Here is an 18,089-nt window from a genome sequence, read left to right as displayed (position 1 = left end):
AGTTTATATAAATTGGTTTTTAAAAGTGATTTAGATGTTGGCTTACTTGGAGAATTTACTCTGAAATTCTTGTGCATGGACAAGTCCACTGTCACTTGGTAAACTTGTTTTAGGGCTCCTAATGCTAGATTAGTGACACAGAAATGTTGTCTAAGTTATGAGAACTTCACAGTTGGTTAAAATTTCTTCTAAAAATTGTGGTAGTCTAATTCTATGAAAGCAGGAGTTATGCCAAGTATCCTCTCCACACACTCATCCTCAAAAAGGCCAGCACAAAAACCTGAAGTCTAGATGAGCTATATGTCCTGTGCTTTAGACCACTTGGCAGTGACAAGGTCATATATATATGCACTCTCTATCCAAACTCCCCTTGTACTGCTGCGTGAGGTAGTAACACAGGAATTTAATATTAATGATTATGGACATGTAGACAGAGGGGAGCAACTAATGGATGTCTTGGGATTAATATCCAAAAAATAAAAACCTTCATTAGTCTATACAAGAAAGTTGTTTAAGGCAGAAAAATATATTACCATCCAAAGTAGAGGGGCGAAAAAAGAAAATATTTTTATTACATATTAATTTAAAAATCTGTGAATCTAGATTCAAATTTAATAGTGCTTATGTCTTAGGATTGTAACATTTCATAATTTCAGTCTAAATTCTGACCTATTTAAGAGACCAGAGTTATTAATATTTCCTATTTTTTCTATTCCTCAAACTTTACAACTGGATTTCTCCAAGGCATTCTTCATTCTCACTCCTGTCTTCCTCTTCATTTTGAAAGTATTGGTTCAGGGAATTGGCTGAAAGATATAAAAACACACACATAAAAATCGTTTGACTGATGCTATTTATTGTAAAATATTCCCTTTTTTCCTGGAAGAGATATGAAGGTGAATCAGGAAATGGATGGCTTTTTCAGATCACATGAATCAGTACCCAAGAATTCATCATTTTCACCAAATATCTGTCTACTTTTAGGGACTTGAAGTTGAATGGCCCTTATTTAGAACTCACATAACAACTTCTTTAAGTGCCTTATTTGTCAGAGACTTTAATGGAAAGAAAGAGGCAATTACTAAAATTTGGCTCGTAGATTTATAAATGCAAGTACATATTTATTTATATTTATTTTTATATAGCTGTGTTGAAAATATCATCTTATGCATTCATAAAAATAAACAATTTTGTTTATAAAGAGCCTTAATAATAGAAATGTCATGAGAAATATTACTTTATTCTCTCTTTTAATCACAAATGGTAAATATAAACTCATCAGAAGAACACCTAGGTCTCAAAGCCAAGTAATTTAGAATCTCATCTAGCTTTTCCTAATCCATAGATATTATGGAGACTAGTCAGTTTAACCTTTATATACAGCACATTACATGAGACAATAATTTGAAGGAAAACAGCAGAGTTTGCAACTCTTAACATTTATTTCCCTATGATTTAAAGCAAGTGTTGCAACGGTGTGTTTTGTGAAGACAAGTAATATTATGCTCAGTCTGACCTTGTCCTGTGTCTGCTACTGGGCATACACAGCTACAGCCTTGCATGGCCTGCTTTTTAACAGTGTACTTCCCTACCAGACCCATCTGAGGATGAGGATGGCAAACTTAGAAACCTCTGGGTTATCTGCTGTCCTGAGATGAAGATGCCATTCCTATTTTTACATATAACAACATCGTGAGTCCCTGGTACTTAAATATGGCAGACTCATGATGATCAAGCCTTGGAAGGTGATGTTGCTCAGTGCAGTAGGGAATGCTAAGGACTTGCTCAACTCAGGGCAAATACTTTCCTGAATCTCAGTGGGAACGAAAGAAGAAACAGCAATGTAGGCCTGGTGATTAATTCTCTCAGGAGGATCGCATAAGGAAGCTACATTCAAGACACCAGACTATACAAACTCTCTATTCTTTAGCACTGCTCAGGAAATGGAGCTTGTTCATATGCACCATGCTTCTGCCTGGTCTGCTTTGGAAAGGCTCTGGTCACCAATATGGTTTCTCCTGAGTAATAAATGATGTGTTTAAAATACCCAAAGGTAGGCAATTAACTATGAGACTTCAAAGTTTTTCTCTGCCTGTTTCTCATGAATTAAACAAAAATAAGTAATGTTTTCAATGGTCTGGAAAAAGCCACATGCAATGGGAATAAAGCCTTTAACTTTGTGATTGTGAAGCAAGCCAAGTTGTTTCCTTATGATTCAAGCATAGGTCAAGGTTCAGTTTTCCTGAAGCTAACTCCTCCCTCCTTTTCTGGTTTCTTTTTTTTTTTTTTTCCTTTTAACCCAACTTAAAACTTTGAGTTTACTGTATCTGACTTTGTTTTTCTAAACAATGAAAACCACACTATTCAAGGTGCTTTTGATGGGTAATGTGAAGACAGGCCTTCCCTTACACCATGGCTTTCCCACCTAAACAGATGGAAATCCACCCCCTTCCCTGCTTTCTAACACTCCTTGTATCCTGCCACCACAGGGAAGAGCTGAAATCTTGGCTTCCCACCAAACTGGCCAAAAGCCTGAAGGTGCTGAGCAGCCTTTCCTCTTCCAACTGCAGTACCTTACTGCTTTCACATGCTGCCATCCCTTAGCATGCTAGATTCTATTTTTTTGGAAGGAGAGACCAAGAGTGAGTAACGGTGAGAAATATAATGTCAGAAAAATACAGGGCAGAGGAGGATGACAAGCTCTATACTGGAAGGAAAGTTGGCTGGAATGGGACTTGGTCCACTGAGCGTTTTGTTTTCCCCTTCCAGATAGCAGAGCTTTTCCTGCTGTTTTGTCCCCCATGGCCAGCATTATAGTAGAATATCCTTATTTATTTTGGATATAGTAACACACTGAGGATTAGCCTGGGATCAAGACACCAATGTGCAACTTGTACAGACAGAAAAAACCCCCAGCCTCTACTTGGAAGAGTATGTCTGAGGATTGCATCACCTAAAATTGCTGGTCTCGGTCATCTGATTTAACTCTGCACTTAGACATAGCACAGAGTTACATGTACCAATAAAAAATGTTACATTTTGTAGCTTTATTTCAAACATAGTTACTCTCACAGGGAGTTTCATACCTCTTTGCCCTTGAGCTTCTCAAATAAAATTAAATAAAATTAAGCATTGACATCATTACTGTTCTTCCGTGAAACTGGTAGTTAGCTATAAACCACATGGATTAAAAGTTCTGGGAGTAATACAGAGTCAATATGATTCCAGTGGAATTTTTTCTTAGGATGTACTGTACATCATTAAAACATTATGATATAAAGCTATAAATGTTGTGAGTTTTGAGGCTTTGTTTCTTTGTTTGGGGTTTTTTACTTATATGTGCATTGTTTCATAGTCAAACTGCAGAGAAATTGTTAGAGGTTAAAATATACATCACTCCAGGTGTTAGGATTTTTTTTTTTTTTTTTTTTGCTGGCAGTTGCTTTTGCATACACAGTGTTTGCTTTTCTTAGATAAAGTATAAATGTTTTATTTTTTTTTTCCCAGCAGTTGGAAAAACAAATATACCTCCTCTTTAAAAAGGAACTCTAAATTCATTGTAATAGGTATAGATACATAAAAAGTGTGGGACTTTCTGATGTGAACAGATATGTCTTAAACCCACTCCAAACAAGTTAACGGAGTAGACATGTGAACCATTGCATATCTGCACTTATTTTGATGTCAGTTTTTAGGTGTAAAAAGAATCCTTTCATTTTCTATACAAGTATTTTCTGGAGCAGAAGCAAATCACGTGGGAAAGTGATCCTACATAAATATGTATTACAGTAGTGGCTTTTCAAACTCTATTGTTATAATTAAGGAAACATCCTTGATTGTCAGGGTTGCATGACTTTAATCAGAACAAAAAAAAAAGTTTGTTTGTTTGTTTGTTTTTTTTAATACCTACCAATAAGCAATCAGAAAGAATGCTCCAAATTCCAGGACTTCATTTTGAATGGTAACTTCAAACTTTCATTACTGTTTCTACTTGAACAAGTTTCTTTTATATCATAGCCAAAGTCATGTTCTCCCTTGAGCTGGATGTTTAAGGCAATTTGGATTTGCAGCATTTGGCTTGCTAATAAGTTTTGATTCTAGTTTTAATTAGGTATATTTTTATAGGATTACTCTAGCATGAATCAATTCCATGGTTTTGTTTTAATAAACTCTTACTGCTTTTAGTCTTCTAAATGGAGGTCTTGCTGCAAACAAAAGTCAGTTTCTCTCTGCAGTTTGTAGTAGAAATGTGCAAATGCTGACAGAAAAGAAAAAAACAACTTTGATGGAATTATTTACAATACACACATGAACAAAAATAAGCTCCTGGTTTAACACAGGTGGGCTGACTAAACACAAAGACATGCGTCGGAAACCCAGTGAGAGCAGAAATGCAAACGCACGTACCTGGGGGAGATGCCTGTGCGCCCCGGCTGCAGCCCCGCAGTGCCACGTCTCAATGTCCCACGCACGCCGCGGGACCTTTATAGGGAACTCTCCCAGGGCCTGGAAACAAACTTTCGGGGCTGACACGTCGATCGTGGGGGGAGGGAGGGGACTGACGGGGGCGGAGAGGGACTCGCCGGAGGCTGTTACGTGGCCACCAGAGTGTCAATCCCGCGCTCCCCGAGCCGTGGAGTGCCTGGGCGCTCACCCGCGCAGCGCGGCGGGGACGGGGCTGCTGATGCGCGGCTCCCGCTGCCTACGCGGCTCTGCCCCGGGGGGTCGGGACACTGGGGGTTGTCCCGCCGGCTGCGGGGTGGCGGTACGAGGGGGCGCGGGGAGCCGGCGGGCGCGCACCGTGGGCTCTGCCGTGCCTCTTCCGCCCCGGGGTAGCCGCTGGCAGCCGGCTCTCCTTCGCCTCCTGTGTTTGCTGCACCCCGGTTTCGGCGGCGCTTCCTCCGTCTCCGGAGCCCCGCGGAGCCCCCGGCACAGGCCGAGAGTCTCTGAGGACCCGGCAGAGCGGAGTTACCCATTGCCCATCGCCTCCTCTCCTTAACTTCCCTTCCTCCCTCCCGCTGTCTCTTGCTGCAGCTCGCCAGAATTTGTTATGCTTAGCTGTACTGGCGCTGGGGCGCCCTTGCTCAGATCTGATGGTGAGGAGCAGCCTCAGGTCATGCCTTTTTGAGCTGCGGTGAGCAAAGGGAGGGGAAAAAAAAAAAAAAAGAATAAAAATAAAAACAAACCCAAACCCCGAGCACAAGTATCTCAACCAGTTGCAACTTCTCGGCTGGCCCGGAGGAGGGAGCGCGGGGGGAGGGAAGGGAGTAATGCGAGATCGCCCCAGCCCGGGGCAGTGCCGGCTGCGGGACGAGCCGAGCCGCGCACCGCATCGCCGGGGACGGGCGGCCGTGGCGGCCGCCCCGGCTGCCGCTGCTCCGCCCCCGCGGCGGGGCGCTGGGTCCGGCCGCCGGGCGAGGCGCGCAGCTGCCGCGCCGCAAACTTGGTGGGAGCGAGCGGAGCGCGGGCGGCTCGGCGGGGCTGCGGCCATGGCGGCGTGAACAGCGGAGCGGGCACCACCGCGGCGGCGGAGCCCTCTCGCCCGCCCGCCCGCCCGCGGCGTGCAGCCCACGGCGCCTCCAGGTAACCCCTCCCGGCCCCTCTCCCCCCGCGCCGGCGCCGGGCTCGGGCTGGGGCGGGTTGGAGCGCCGCAGGGATGGCACGTCCATGGCCGCCCTCTCCTGCTCGGGGCCACCTCGCGTGGCGTTCGGCGGGCTGCGCCCCTGGCTCCGCCGGGCGCCCCGGGGGACGCGGAGGCCGGCCGGGGTCGGGGTCTGGGCGGCGCAGCGGGTGGGTGCCGGCAGGGGGAGCTGGCGGCGAGGCGCAGCGGCGCTGCCGCCGGGGAGCGGTGTCGGGGAGCGCTGCCGGCGCCCGGAGCCCGAATCGGGCACTGCCCGGCCCCACCCCTGAAAGTCCACCGAGCCTTCCAAAGCGAGTGGCCGTTCTCCCCGAAGACGGTGCTGTTTGCTAGGGAGAAATAAAAACCAGATGGGCAGGCAGCCGCATCTGCAGCGGGGCTGAAGCCCGGACCGTCCTCACCGGAGCTCCGCGCAGTGGGAACCCCTGCACCGCTCCCGCCCTCGGGGTCGCACTCGGCGGAGCGCGTTCTCGCCCAGGAGCGTGAGGTGCGTTGCTGTCGCTGAGGCAGCCGCTGGCTCTGAAGCGTTTTGGAGGGGTTTTGTCACACTTTGGCAAGTGAAGTTTGCTTAGCTTCGTCTTCTGGTGAGAGCAGAAGTGTCGTGAAAGGCACCGGCAGTTGTCTGAGAAATGTGGGGTTTTCAGTGGGATGTTCGTGTAGTACGATTTGAAGCCCTGATGTACTTTCATTCTCGCTGTTCTTTAATTGGACTGTCTTCGTTTCGTGGTGTGATTGTATTTTGGCACTTTCTGAATCAGGGAGTTTGAGTTACTATTCTGCAACAATGCAGATGGAAACACCTCAGTCAGTTGTATAAATCCATCATTCTATGAGGACTGCTTACCAGCCAAATTACAACTATTAGGGTTTGTTGTATCATTCTAGATGCTGATTGTGAATTGTAGATTGACACAACGATAATCTGCCCAGGATTATTTCTGGGGGGCAGCAGGCGTGGAGGGAGCTGTAACTGCATCTGTTCCTTCAGCAGACCGAACTATTGGCAGGATAGATCTGTATATGCAGGCACACTTGTCTGGTGAAGATGATTCGAATTTGCAAGTTTACAGCTGAGAAAGACATCCTAAAACTAGACTGTGTTGTTAAAGTTATAGTGACAGCATGCTCTGACAGCCCTAAGGTAGTGCATCTGAAGATTGTGTTTTCTGAAAGTTGACTAACCACTCTTGGTTTGAATGTTGGTGTAGAAGATTGGTATGATGCTAGCACAGTTACAGTGCTGTAAAGCAGAAGTTTTTCTTAATGGAAATTGAATTAAAATCTTAGTTCTAGCAGTTTGAGCATGTACTGGTTCTTATACAAGATTGACACAGTTTAGTGAAGTTTGACTTACCAAGAATTGTTGAACTTGGTGATGCCATATATATAACACGTGCTCAATCAAAAGCATATTACTGCCTTGAATGACTGAGGTATGGCCTCAGGTACTTTGCTTAGTCTAGTGAAAGAGTTTGGTAGACTTCTGCATTTTATGCTGTGTTGCCACTTTCCTCTCTGGCAGGTATTGATACTCTAACTTTATTATGTTTACTGATGAATTCATCTCATTTTCTCATTTTAATGCTGAACAGCTGTGAGGAGTCCTGCTGAGAGCTAAGGTTTTGCTCTGGAGTGTGGCAGTTTACTGCTCTGTTTGAGAGGTTGTTTTGAACTAAGTAGTGTAAATACTCGCATTTAAGTTGTACTGCTTATTCCTTGGGATGTTGCAATTGTTTTGTTTTGGTTGACATAGCTGAAGGCATTAATATCTGTAGTGTCTCATTTCTTTTAATCTTTAACCAGAGCTGTTTTCTCAAAATTCTTACAGGTAGTAGGAGTGCCTGTGCACTTTGTAATGATCCATAAACATGGTTGTAGCAGTTTTGTTGTACTCATTTCCTGTTGGGCAGAGATGGAGAGAGTGGCAACTGTGTGTTGCTGCTATTTCCAGAAGAAGGAGTTGTGTGGTGGTTTGGTTTTTATCTTTTCTTCCCCCAGCTACTTAAGGAAACCATGTGGATTCTGACTTTTGTTGATGTAGCCTTGTGCAAATACAGGATTTTCAATGAATGAAGTTCATTACTTTCCAGTGAGTAAACTGTACGCTACAGGCTGTGAACTGAAGAAATAAAATGTAAGTCTCCTGCAAATTTTGGCTTTGGTGTTAGAAGTTGGGAGTAGGAATTCAGCCAAGGGAGCAGCTGAGCTCCTGGGGTGAGCAGGAGCAGACAGACCCGTTTCTGCCCTCTGATCTCCAACAGCTTTATCACCAATGTTGCCTGGGTCTTATTTCTGTGCTGTAGGACACGTAAGTGGATAGCTGATAGTACTATCAGTTGGTAGTAGGTGTGTACTACCAGTAGTATTGGTTGATAGTGGGGAGGAGAGTGTGTGTAATCCAATACTGTGCTATTTAATGTAAAGCAGTATCTAATACTTGGTTAATATGTTGTGATGACCAACTTCTGAATAGCAGTGACATACTATTTAGCTTTAGATTTAACATCTGGTTTATAAAATTTTGATATGCTCTTGATGTTTGGTAGTGTATGTTCTGAAGTTACTATGACTCCTGAGACGAATTGATATTGCTGCTGCCGTAATTATAGGAAGCGGCACAGAGGAACTGCTCCTTTTCTGTAACATCATTTTATGGAGATGTTTAATGGGCATTCTTGTCAGTGCTGAGTTCTCCAAATTATTGCTAATCAGTCTGTTTCTCTTCATTATCATCCTTTTATCCTCTTTGGCGAGTGTATACATTCCTATTTGGAAACAATTTTAAGTTACAGACTATATATTTGTTTTTTCTTAATGTGTTTTGTAAAGCTGTAGCTGATTGAAAAGAATGAAGTGTTTGCTTGTTTGTGTTTTTGTTGTTGTTTGGTTGGTGCTTTGTTTTTGTTTTCTTTTTTTTCCCCAAACACTATAAATACTTTTCAAACTGACCCTTTTGAGATATGTTTGCCAACTGTTGGCTGTAGTCTGGATTTAATTTCCAGGCTGCAGCACTGCAACTGTGACCCGTGAAAGGCAGGTGGCACTCTGCTATCTGCAGTTCTTGCAGACACCTGGGGAACGCCACAGCCTGAACTGTGCAGCTGAGGTACGGTTTGCCGTTAAATCTGCTGTTAAAACGGCACGCTGTTTCCAAAGAAGGTGGGGGCTTTTATTTTAGTTTGCTTCATAAATATTTCTGATGATTTATTTAAGAAATTTGCCAGTTTGCATCTAACTATAGCACATTCGTTTAACATTTGCCAGGAAAGTAGCAAATGTAAACCAAGTTAATGATCCCCAAACTGCAGTCTGATTAGTGTCCTCTTGATTTTTTGCTAGAATGTATATTCCAAAGTATAAAGCATGCAAATCTTTTGTTATTTAGTGTATGTGTTCATGCATCTATTCTCAAATTTGTGTTTTCCCTGAGGAACATTGATGCAATCCAGTTGTCTGCTGTATAGAATCAACTCTTTATCTCCATACTTATGGTTTTTATATAAATATATTAATAAAATTAATCTCCATTTGGTAACCTTTTTGGAAGAAATCTGCTTGTTTCCCAGCGTATATGAGAAAGTCCGGCAACCTCACAGAAGAGCAGATGTTTGTCAGTTGTTATTGATAGTAGCAGAAAGCCGGAGTTGCTACAAAGTCTGCACTGCGGCCCTTGCAGTGAAATTCTTGAGTTTAACTCAACTGTTGAAACTTATCTTTTCAAATGTTATCTTCTCTTTGCAAATAGTTTGAATGATTTGTTTAGAAAGTTTAAGTGCTGTTGTAGCATGTCAGATGCACTGTCCTTTCCAGAGTTATCTCCAATTAGCTTATCTGTGTTACGAAATCTCTTGTATGATAGCCAGATACTATGGGTTTTCATTCCTTTTCTAGTTTTTAAAATCAGGATGTATCACTGAGGTCCAGTATACCTTAGAATTGTTGGATCTTAATTTCTGACAGAACTAGTCAACCTTTTCATGATTACCAACCCCAGTAATGGAGATTAGTGTTTCACTTAGGAGATGTTGATTGAGCAGCTTTGAATCTGTGGCATATAATATTCTGATTTTTTAACCCCTTACTAGATGAATAGAAACATGCATCAACTTAGCAGTATTTGTTAGGTTTAGGGGAAGCTCAGAGAAATTATAACTTTGAAAATGCTGAAATGCAGCCTATTACTCTCCTCTCTGTAATACTGGGGTGCATTCCTAGGCTTTACTAAATACATGTGATGAATGAATTCAAGAACATGCGATGGCTTCAGGATTGTCTTACAACATGAATTGGGTGGGCTGAAAAGATGTTCTTTGCTGTGAATTGTGAGATTTTCACCCTTCTTTTCCCCACCCCTTCTCTGAATTTCAAAATTGAGCTGCTTTCTTTGCTGCTGTCTTCCTTTTCTGTATTCTTAGTCTAGGTGGAAAGCCAGAATACTGTTGAAATATGCTTTCTGGTTAGACTTAGGTTTAAGTAGGAATGCTTAATATAAAGTTAAATGTAAGACCTCTGTATCTAGGGAGACATATTTAAATAATTTTGAGCCCTGTTCTTCTGACTCACAATAATCTTGTTGCTGAATCAGTAATTTCTATTGCTGGTGAACTCTGCAAAGGTATGTGAATGAGTATTTGTGTTGTGGTTTTTAAAAAAATTAGGCAATTGTTTTACACTGTGTTTTCTTCAGCATGAAGTCACTTCAGAAATTCCTATTGCCTGGGTTTTTTTTGTTGTTTTGTGTTTTTTTTTTTTTTTTTTTTTTTTTTTTTTTTTTTTTCCCCTGCCCATGTGTGTTTTATCATCATTTCTATTGTTTCGGTGACCTACTTTCACTGGAAGCCCGCTAACATTTGCATTGCCAAAAACCTTAGTTAGAAAGTGTACCCTGGAAGCATTGCTGAGATCACCTTGTTGTAAGAGATGATGTATGGGATGAAACCCTTTCTGTTGACCTTGTCTGATAGTGAAAGTGCTGAGTACTCGAGGAAAACGTCCTGGCCTTGCCAATTACTGGAGGATAGGTCATGTGTGTTGGTTTATGTCTCTCAAAGTCTGGCAAAGCTTTAGGGTTTCTTTACTAAGTCAAAGTTGGAGACTGTGAGAAGAGATTATCCACAGTCTTTGGGCTGGTATGTTACTTAATCTGAGTTTGGTTGTTGATGGCCTCTTATGTCTCATTTGCTTTCTTATTCTGGACTTGCAGTAGGGCTATATGGTTGTTTTATTAGTTTTTGTCATAAAAACAGTGTGTGTGTGTTCTAATTTTTGTCTACTTCTCTTGTTCCAATACTTGCTTTTCCTTCTTGATTTTTAAACATAAGCAATTATATTGAAATACTGCATAAGAATGTCGAGGGGAGATTATGTACACAAAGTTACTGCTAGTGTCTGATGTTATATTATGCAATGCTGCAACATGGGACTCATATCTTAGCCAAAAGATGGGATTTCAACTTTGGAAGGGAGTGAGCTGTTTTCTGATAGGGCTCTTCAAGGTGTATCAGCCTGGGATAGGCCAAGAAGCTAATGATTCTTAGGAGACTCATGAACTAGCTGTGATGCTCAAGTTGCTAAAGGTGATGTTGGTACTGTTATTGTCTCTTACACTTTTTTTCTGACCTGTAAATCCATGGTCTGGCCCTCACTTGATTAAATACTTCAGAAAAACCCAAACAACCAACCAGAAAACCCCCTTAATTCCTGTCCTTTATTAAAAGCTTGACTTTGTGACCAGAAAACAACTGTATGCTCTGTTCTCCAAAGGCAGGCAGATCTAGATGGAGGATCTAGGAGCCAGTTAGAGAGTGCTGTTGTGGTTTGTTGTTCTCCTTGGAAATTCTGGAACTTTAGGTCTGTCAGTTGTTTATGAGGTCCTTTTAGTTGTGCTAGTGTGGAACCATAGTGCAAACAGTATTAGGGAACTGATCCTCCTAACACTTTGTCTTTGAAGTACCCATTGTCACTGATCCCAGTAAGGCCCTATAGGCACTGGTCTCAGTGTAACTGCAGGTGTGCAGTGGCTGCTGTCAGGTGAGGAAGGAGGGGAGAAGAAGATTTTGTGTGCAGAATAAAATTCTGATTAGTCCCTCAAATAACAATGAAATTTATTGGATTTTGCCTCAGTGGTTTAGAGTGTATCCACACAACTATTTGTTATGTTAACTTGCAGTGTGTTACAAAGGTTTCTTGGGGAGGTTGCAAATGCACTTAGGTGTGAGTATATGCCTGTCTTCACCAGCAATCTAAACTTATGTCCTGAGGAGTGAGGTACCTGAGAGGCAATGCCTCACTGCATTGTCCCTGAGTGTATCAGATGCGGGAAAATCCAGAGTAATAATCTGTTAAAAACTGAAATTCAGTCTTCCAGAATTTGTTTGTCAGACCTCACTCTACTGAAAAATTATAATGGATTCTGGTACATGCTGTTGTAATTGATAGTACAAAACCACAAAACCCTTCTACATTTATGTGCCAAGAGCATGAGTTCACGCTTACAGATCTAGAGATGTGCAAGAGGTGAAGTTGGTGTTTGTGGGAAGAAAAACTTCTCTTGATGAGTAGGATAGGAGTCCTAAAATGCTGTTACCCCAGGCTTTGGAGGCTTGTCAAAGAGATGTAATTCTGTTGTAAAGTTTGGTTAGAGTTTACAGGCTTTTCTGAATTGTCCAGGAAAGTTACAAGTGTAACTAGGAACAATAGCAAAAGAAGAGATCAAGGCTCTAGAGCTAAATCATTGTTCTTTTTGCCATTGTTGTTTGTTGTTTCAAATTAAATGAATTGTCTGGGTGGAGTGACTTTTTCTTTTTTTTTTTTTTCCTTCAATATCCTTTCTATAAGTGATTTTGCACGTAGCTTTTATTAGAAAATTCTGGTTTTGCTCAGTTATCTATAACTGGCAGGGAAGATTGTTTTGCAAATGTGTTTAATCTGAAGGCCAACGAGATCAGTATTGAGTTTTGAAGAAAAATGATCTTGAACTAGAGGTAAACACTTAATTCTGATATTTAACTTGAGCCTTTATATTTGTCTCTCAAACCCATAATCATAAAGTGCTCTTAAAATAACTTGAGCAAACGTGTTGTTTTCTTCTGAGTACCCCATGAACTCATTCCCTGCCTCCTGGGAAAAAGACACATTAGTCTTTTTATAGGATGACTGTTGACAAAGCTTGTCCTTCAACTTCTTGCTGCTGTGTTGTAATTGTTTCTTTTTTTCCAGAAGGCTAAAAAAAGAACTAGTTTGTTGCAGAAGTGTATCAGTAATATTTTAATAAGAATTGCCTGGAAATATAGTGAGCTTGGTTTGTTTGTGAGGAACAATTCATATGCTTAACTTCCCTTTCTGATTTACTGTGAATTCTGTATAAATCAGGCTTGGTTTATAATTGCATGTATTTGTTTATTTTGTAGATTTAGCATTTCCCTTAAAAGAGTCATTTAAACAAGTGGTTTGGGTTTTTTCCCTGCTACTCCCATCAACCTTGACCTTTTTTATAAGCCCCAAATTTCTAACAATGCCAACACTGAAAATTTTGAAAATGGCATGCACAATGAGCAGAGCAGTTGACACCAGGCCTGTTCCCAGCTCTCTGCACAGACTGACACCTGCAAGGATTTATCTGTAGCCACAGATCAAGTCTAGAGAACCCAATTACAAGTTAGACCTGAGGATCTAGAGATTTCTGGTTTTAACTAGCAGGTTGAGTTTGCTTCTTGTCAGGCTGGGATCTAGTCTCCTCTTGCCTCTTTCTTCATTGTGGGAAATGTTGCTTTATTGTATGTTTGAGTACCTTCTTTCCTCCTTGCTTATTTTTTGACTAAAACTTTTGAAGTCTTATAAGAAGTTTTGCATGTGTTGAATGTTCTTGCTTCCACATAAAAAGTTCTTTCCTACAAATCTATCTTCATTCGAAGAATAGTGTTTCTGTGAGTGTATTAATATCTATAGATAGTTGATAGTTGGGATGAGCAATCTTAGGGAAAAACTGTCCGGATCTTCCTGAATATCATTCTTGTTGCCACCCTTCATCCCAAAGCATTAAGAAGAGAGAAAAAAGCCAACCTTTGGCTTCATGATAGCGTCTGGATTGACTTTCATAATTATATTACTAGTCCTAAAAACCTAAAATGTTAGGTTTATGTGAACTGGAGTGTTCATAGGAGCCTTACTTTTGTGACTGAGTTGTAAGGATTTGAGTTAACGAGATCTAGTAGTATATTGTTCAGGTTTACATGTCACTGAAAATAGTTTGGAATTGCTCTTGTAGACAGTTTACTAGGGAGAAAGTGATGAGCAGAAGATAATCTCTTCAACCTTAACAATGGCAAATAGTGAATACATTATCAGTATCTTCTTCTGAAATGTTGTTTAATTTAGGTTCTTTTTGCAACAGGAGTTCCCAAAATTCATTATTTGAACAGCATTTAGGCTCACAACTGTAGTCTTTATGTTGCAAAATGTGGAATATATAATATTTTCCTAGGAAAGGGTATTCTGTGATGTTTGATCTTTGTGTACTTTCAGGCCTAATCAACAAGAAGGGAGATTTAATCCGTGGAACAGGTAGCAGCTAACAAGAAAGCTCTAAGTGATGTCTAGGTATTAGAAAAACAAATTACTTGGTAGATAGAATTGCCTTGTTAAGGCTTATGGCTTGATATGCTTCAATAATCTCAGACCTAGTGGGAGGTTAACAAAGCTTGGGAAGAAGGATGCCCACTTATACTGAACTCAAAGAATGCAGAATTTATTGGCCACGAAGAGAACTGGCAGAACTCTCAAGACATGGAAGAAACTAGCAGAACCAACTCAACAATTATGCTGAAATCAGCTCCAACTGGGTAAAATGTGATTCTGGCAGGGGGAGGTTGTGATAAGCAACTGACCGACTACTGGTAAGAGACCACCAAGAAACTCACTGACTCAAAAGAAGAGAAAGAATGAGCGTGGAGACAAATTAGGATGAGAAGCAAGAGACTCATTAACCAATAGAAGATAGAATATTAATTAATAAGAGAATTGTGTAACTTGTAGCCAATTCCTTTGTTTGCTAAAACATATAAATAGTAAAAAGTTTTGATAGTTGGTGTGCTTGATTTGTGGAATTCTAGCAAGCATCCAGGCTTGTGCAACTCTGAAATAAATAATCAATGTCCGTCTCAAGTGTGTAACTATTGCACAACTGGCAATGAATCCAACACTTATACCTTGGTCTCAGGAACTCATCAACAGAGTTGCATCAATTTTCCATTATCCAGTTTTTCTGGTGGTATACCTAGCTGTTCAAAAATGAATGGAAATACAGCATCCTTGTCCCAAGGCTTCTACAGACGGAATCATTTTTGTCTGGTATGATTCCTCCCAGTGCATTCCACTATGGTCAGCATGGGAAGTGAAGGATGCACTGTGCAGAATAATGGAAATGGTAAGACACTTCTCATACTTCTGGCAGTGTATGTAATATTTTTACATTTCCTATAGAAAAGATTCTGTAGACTAGCTTGTATTTAAATATCAGCTTTGAACTTTTTTTTTTCTTTTAAACTTTCCTCACTTAAGGTTCTACTTCAGTAACTCCTGAAAGATATACTGCTGTTGCCAAGTTTATAATGTATCCAGACCTTGTTGGAATGAGTCCAGCAGAGAGCAGAGCTGGAACACCTCTCCTGTTAGGACAGATTGAGAGAGTTGGAGCTGTTCAGCCTGGAGAAGAGAAGGCTCTGGGGAGACCTTATGGCACCTGGCTGTACCTAAAGGGGGCTACAAGAAAGCTGGAGAGAGCCTTTTCTCAAGAGCGTGTAGCAATAGGACAGGGCAGAATGGCCTTAAGCTGAAGGAGAGAAGGTTTAGATTCAATATTAGGAAGAAATTCTTTATTGTGAAGGTAGTGAGGCACTGGAACAGGTTGTCCAGAGATGCTGTGGATTCACCATCCCTGGAGGTATTCAACAACAGGCTGGATGGGGCTTTGAGTAACCTGGTCTAGTGGAAAGTTCCCTGCCCATGGCAGGGGGATTGGAATTAGGTGATCTACCTGAAAGGAGATTGTAACAAGGTAGAGGTTGGCCTCTTCTCCCAGGCAAATAGCAACAGGACAAGAGGAAATGGCCTCAAGCTGCACCAGGAGAGGTTCAGGTTGGACATCAGAAAGAATTTCTTCACTGAAAGGGTGATTAAACATTGGAACAGGCTGCCCAGGAAGTGGTGGAGTCATTATTCTTGGAAGTGTTCAAGAAACACCTGGACGTGGCATTTAGCATTTAGCGCTATGGTTTAGTTGACATGGTTGAGTTCGGTCAAAGGTTGGACTTGATGATCTTGGAGGTCTTCTCCAACCTTAATGATTCTATGACTTTAAGGTTCCTTCCAACCCTAACCATTCTCTAGGATTTAATGGTTCTGCTGTCTTACGCAGCATGGCATGGGATAGGCTGGAAACATTAGCTAACTGCCTACCTCTGGCATTTCTGTTGACTAGCAGCTGCCTGTAACCAGAAGGTGACATGTTTGGTTTGCTCAAGGTTCTGAACCATCAAAGAAACATCAGGTATAACACATCTGTATAGTAACACTACAATGTGATAGATACTTTAGTAATGTGTGACAAATGTATGTAAATTATATGAAGGCTGTGATAGAATTCGTTTGAGCAATGATTTCTGTGTAGAAATTGTTGGTTTGGGGTTAGTGACCAGAATTATTCTACTTAGATGACTGGATCACAGTAATGTTCCTTCCTGACAGTAAAACTTATCTATAATTTAAAAGCTTTGTATCAATAATAAAATGTACCTGTGACACTTGTAATTTCTTCAAGGACTCTTTGAAACCAGCATTTATAAATGTTTCCTGTTTTACTCCATACTTGGCCAAAATTAACCTCACCTTCCAGTTCCTACATATATATGTAGGGGTGCTTGCATGGGGGCATGCTTTTTTATACACACGCATGCAGTCACACACATTCTTATAGTCTATTCTGGCTTGTCAAGCAGTAGCACTGGCTAGATAATATGTTCCCTTCATTTGTTTACTGAAAATTCTGCTGTAGTATCACACAAAGTAATAGTGGAAGGACAGAGAGACCGTTCTACTGGGAAGAACTTATCAGCTTCAGTCCAGTGGTTAGTGCACAAAACCATTCCGAAAGGCAAAGTGAATTGAAATAGAGATCAGGACACTGTTCTGATAGTTGATAGTTTTATTTTGAGCTCTTAAGAGCTCATCTCTTTGAAGAGCAAAGAAATATTGGCATCAAATATTGATTATGTGCAAAATCTAAAATTCATAAGCTTCTTAACTTTAATCTGGCAAACTGGACTGCAGGAATAAATGCAGCAACCTTTACTGGTGAGGGAAAAAGAGTGAATAAAAGGAATATAATTTAAATTAATTGTTAATGATACCTATAGTGGGATCTTTTAAAGGCAGATGTGATTATGTATGTGATTTGACTGGATTTAGAAAATACAGTCAAATCAGTAGAATTTTTGTAAATTATGAAGTTATGTTAATTTAGATGGACCAGAAATGTGGACAGGCTAATTGGAATACACTAATAAGAATGTACATAGGTATTTGAGGCTTTAATAAACTTTTCTGAAAGTTCTGATGAACACTTTCTAAGTGCAAATATTTCTTCATAGTTTGCCTCTGATTTAATGGTATATCTTGCCATGCAGTCTTGCTGCAGGCTGTGATTAAGTCTGTACTGTGTAAGATTTAAGTACAGTTGTTATGCTTTAATTTCTAAATTCTACAGAGTTTGTTCCCTCTAACTGCAACTATAGCTCTGAAAGTGGCATCAATAGGTCCCAATATGTTATTTCAGATAATGTACAGGAACATGTTGCTTTTATAGGTTTCTCAGATAAAGGTGAAGTGGCTTAATGATAACGAAGGGGTGTGCAATATTGAGGATTGACATTAGCGTTGCTTCATGTCCCTAAAAATTTGGAAATAAAAATTCTACATTGTTTGTTATCTACATTTTAGTATAGCAATGCTAATAAAATGAGCTGTTATGCTCTGTTGAGTTCCTTTTTGCTCTATGCACATTTTAAGGCAAAAAAGAAGAAATCAGAATATTCCTTGCTTTACTCTCTAGTAATTTGGCTCAATTCTACTACATCTGTCATGTGCAGGACAATGCCTAAGGTATAAGGCAGGCCAGAGTACTCCTGCATTCTGCTACTAAGTTACATGTGTGTAAGTGTACTAATGGACACATGGTTTGCCTAATCCATTCAGGTGGAATTACTCTTTTCTGCTTTCACTCTCCAGTTAAGTCAGCCAAGATGATGTCCCAGCAGGTAAAATATTTTCTGTGAGTAAGCCACGTGCCATCTCAGCCTTCAGCTGGCCATCAGAACGCGTGCCGAACGTCCTGTTACCTTTGTCACATCTAAGACATGCAGGTGACCTTTCCTGCATTCCTGTAGCCCGTGCTGAG

At 41.0% G+C, this 18,089-nt stretch overlaps 1 protein-coding gene and 1 non-coding gene across 3 annotated transcripts in view; one reads left to right on the top strand and one right to left on the bottom strand.

The window, feature by feature from the left end:
• Positions 1-895: 895 nt before the first annotated feature.
• Positions 896-964, bottom strand: LOC126649637 (small nucleolar RNA SNORD123). Its single transcript, XR_007631103.1, has one exon. It is a non-coding gene; the product is annotated as a small nucleolar RNA SNORD123 (small nucleolar RNA).
• Positions 965-5,423: 4,459 nt separating this feature from the next.
• Positions 5,424-18,089, top strand: part of SEMA5A (semaphorin 5A) — a 324,829-nt gene continuing 312,163 nt past the window's right edge. Inside the window, exon 1 of one of the 2 annotated variants that reach the window (XM_050315083.1) lies at positions 5,424-5,583. The gene's annotated coding sequence lies outside the window, so the exon portion shown is untranslated. Of the gene's footprint in view, positions 5,584-5,946; positions 6,126-18,089 lie in introns of those variants that run through there. The other variant, XM_050315092.1, reaches the window with a different exon arrangement.

This window comes from Myiozetetes cayanensis, unplaced genomic scaffold, assembly GCF_022539395.1.
Source record: "Myiozetetes cayanensis isolate MyiCay16 unplaced genomic scaffold, myiCay2020 scf1, whole genome shotgun sequence".
NCBI classification, from domain to species: Eukaryota; Metazoa; Chordata; class Aves; order Passeriformes; family Tyrannidae; genus Myiozetetes; species Myiozetetes cayanensis.
This window is presented reverse-complemented; position numbering and strand designations above follow the sequence as displayed.